This window comes from Chrysochloris asiatica, unplaced genomic scaffold, assembly GCF_000296735.1.
Source record: "Chrysochloris asiatica unplaced genomic scaffold, ChrAsi1.0 scaffold00056, whole genome shotgun sequence".
Lineage (NCBI taxonomy): Eukaryota > Metazoa > Chordata > Mammalia > Afrosoricida > Chrysochloridae > Chrysochloris > Chrysochloris asiatica.
Window position 1 is genome coordinate 14,270,844 of NW_006408574.1, and position 3,823 is coordinate 14,274,666.

The 3,823-nt window shown below is 40.3% G+C and overlaps 1 protein-coding gene across 5 annotated transcripts in view; it reads right to left on the bottom strand.

The window, feature by feature from the left end:
* Window positions 1-3,823, bottom strand: part of LOC102812524 (receptor-type tyrosine-protein phosphatase delta-like) — a 560,069-nt gene that overhangs the window by 63,207 nt on the left and 493,039 nt on the right. The window lies entirely within an intron of this gene.

Genomic DNA, 3,823 nt, shown 5'->3' on the forward strand with positions numbered 1-3,823 from the left:
TTTTACATGCTAGATACATGGTATGTGTACCCCAAACAAATTAAATCTATAATGTCTAGGGTAAGAGGAGATGTCTGCTCCTTAGAAAGAGCTGCAAAACGTCATATCCTAGCAGTGCAAAGTTTAAATAATTTAAAAATCCAATCGGTTGAGATAAGTAATCTACAATTTCTACATGGAATCGAGCAAAGGCCTTTAAAAGGTATTCAAACCAATTAGTTTAACAGTCAACAAACAATGATTTCATGTCTGCAGTGAGCTGCACGTTACCGGAGGTGGCTGGTGGGCATTAAGAAGCCCAATGAAAAATGACAAACACAGCACTCTATTCTAGAATATATTCAGATTCTATTTACACTTTCTATCTCAGATTAAAAGAAAATGGGAGTAATTCTCAATGGAAACCAACCAAAATGCCTTTCTGTAGGTAAAGAAATCTCCTGGCACTAGTTTAGATTAGGCACCGTGCCTTCTGCTTGAAAAAGAAAAGCTCACAAAGTGACGATCTTTGCATTTAAACAAAAGCAATAAGGCCTTATTATCCAAGACACTGGAATTTTGTGGTCCAGTGAGTAGAATTGCTGCATCATTATTTGCTTTTATGTGGAATATAAATACAGGTCCTGGTGCAGCACTGTGGGTTAATGTGCTAGACGGCAAGGTCAGTTTGAATAGGAAGGTTGACAGTTTAAGCTCACCAGCCATTCCTTGGAGGTAGTGGTTATGTGCTGTGGAGTCAGTTCTGACTCACAGTGACCCTGTACAGGGTTTCTGAGGCTGTAAATCTTTACGGGAGCAGAAAGCATCTTTCTCCTGCGGAACAGTTGGTAGTTTCGAACTGCTGACTTTGAGGTTCGCAGGCCAATTCGTGACTGTTACACTACCAGAGCTCCTTAGCCATTCCCTGGAAACCCTAAAATGGAACCCTATGAATTGGAACTGACTCGATTGTACTTAACAACAATAAATACGAGTAGCATTCTATATTGCAATACTCTCCAGCATCTATCCTCGCGAGAATTCAAAGCTCTCTCTAAGAAGATACAGGGCCCTGCCTAAAAGGAGAGGTTTCATCCTCTTAGACAAGGAAAACAAACAAACAAACAAAACCCACTTTAACATGCAGTTGCCCAATAAGGCAGGAATTGTATTCACAAGGTTTGACTCTTGTGTCTGTGTATATCATCAGCTGTGAGAAAACACAACATTCAACTCTTGTATGAAAACAAACCAAAGTGGTTCACAGTAAAATGAAAACTTGGTTTCTTCATGGGATTAAAAAAAAAAAAGTTATTTTTTAAGTACTTTACATGTTTGCTAGATGCATACAGTTTCCTTCTGTGGTTTAAATTTCTATCATGGGCTGTGATTTAAAAAACAAACCACCAACAACAAAACTCCCCACACAAAAACCAAAGGAGAAGACAGAAATACTGGTGTAGCTTGGTTAGGATTGAGCCACTCTACATGTTCTCTGGGAATCTTGGTGTGGTGCTATAGGATAAGCACTGGACTGTTAACTGCAGGTCAGGTCAGTGGTTCAAACCCACCAGCTGCTTCTTGGAAAACAATGAATCAGAACCAACACAATGGTACTTAACAGTGACATCAACAACATGTTCTCTGAGCATCTGTTAGAACCAGGTCATAGCTGACACGCTTAGCAAAGACTAGCACCTGAGCTTCTTCTGAAGCCCATCACTAGAATTAGGCCAAAGGTTGTTTCTAACCACGCGGCCGATGTCAAGTTGATGTCTAGCTGTAAAAGACCGAAGTTACATTGGAAGTCTCCTGTGGCAACATTCAAGAGGATGCCAGCAATGTTTTTACTTAAGGAACCATGCGAGAAATTCAAACCCATTACTTATAACAGTTTTAGTTGTTGACAACCTTTTCAAATCAAAACCAACACATCACATCCAATGAGGACAAATACCACTATGACAAGGCACGCTTATGGCAAGTTAACACAACAAAATCAGCTGTAGCATTCCATTTAAGGCAATGAGTCAAACTCAACACAATTACATTTCAAAGTTGGGAATTGGCTACATTCAGACTTTGCTGAAGTAAGACAAAGGAGACGAAGGATAGAACTGCAAGACAGCCTGAAGTGACCGCTGGAAACAAGATCCCCTGACTTAGTGACTTTCTACCTGCAAAACTGCTGTATTCCTCAAATGCACAAAAAAATCAAGGATACGAATTTTTCTCATACTCTTTAAAAATAATATTGGAAACTACAACTGTTATTGCTTTAGTTGTAATCTGACCCTAGGGGTGGGGAGAACTTACAACACATTTCCATTAGAAGTAACTGTTGTGAAAAATTGCAAGTAAAGGACAAGAAAAGATTATATTTGGACTCAATGTTATTAAAGTACTTTAATCTTTCTCTTTCTCAAAAACCTGTTTGAAAAGGTTTCAAACTCAACTGCAAAATCTGGGAGCAATTTTTAAAAGACAATCAACCTAGACAATGTCATCACTGTAGGAGAAGCATGAGACTTCTAACTGTAGCATCAGCTGTTCAAACCCACCAGCCGCACCTTGGAAACCCTATACGGGGTCCCTATAAGTCATAACTGACTCTGTGGCACTTAGTCACACAACATTTTCTCTCAGGAAATCCTTGTATTTCTCAGAGGGAGCTGATGAGAAAGAAATGTTCCAGTGCCCATGAACACGCGTGTACATGGTATCAAACGCAGGTGGAAAAGTGTCTCTTGAGTTTAGCTCCACAGAGCTATCTTCTCTCCCTCATTCCACCTCAGAACTTCGTTTCTCAGGCGCTTTCTCTGATTCATCAGGCTCCTGAGACTAAATTTTAAGACTTAGATCTATTGACAAACACTCTCTCAGTCTTTCATTCTCAATCACACATTAAACAAAGGATTTCTGATTTTGACAGTGAGAAAGACTCACGTATGAGGGGTGGCAGACACTGGAGAACAACAGAAATTTAGGATTATTTTTCTCTAATGAGCCCATGCAAATGAACAAGCTCCATTTCCCTCTTTTGACATGTTTTACTTTGAATCCAGCCTCTTTTAGATCCTGGGGATACCCCCCAAAAGATTATTTTAAAGACAGTTATTCTTGGTTAGGGTTCATGTATCAAGCTAAGGGTGAGGACTGAAATACAGCAGCTTCGCTACATCTTTAGAACAAGAGAACAGGAATGACTGAACACAGTTACTGAGCTTTGTCTTTTCCGGTTTGATTTTCAAGTGAGAATGGGTGGTGATTCATGAAACTGAGATAGAATCTTACTGAATGACCAGCGAATGATTTCTTTCTTTTCAGAACCGAAGTCCAGCTGCCTGGCCAATAGAATGGAAACACCATCTCCAGCATCAAAGGGTTATTTCAAGGATTACACATGATGTCACTAAAACACATAACTCAATGCTGGGCCCAAAGAGGTCATCATTAAATCCTGGTATTATGTGCCACCCAGTCGGCTCGTTCTCACAAGGACCCCATGTACAGCAGAAGAAAACCTGACCTGGTCTTCTATCATCTTCATGGCCATGGTATGGCTGAGTCCACTGATGGCCCTACTGTTGCCATTTCAGTGTCAGTGAGACCTTCTCCCTTTTTCATGGACCAACAAGCACTGTTGTTGGGTACTGTTCAGTCAACTTCCTACTCCCAGTGACCCCATGTGACAAAGTAGGGTTTTCTGTACTGTCACCTTTGTGGGAGCAATCACCAGGTCTTTCTGCTGCAGCTCCACAATAGCTATTATATTCATTATGATCTGAATTTCCTCTTGTTGTTATTGTAAACCAGGGGTGTTGTTACTTTTATTATGTTCCAT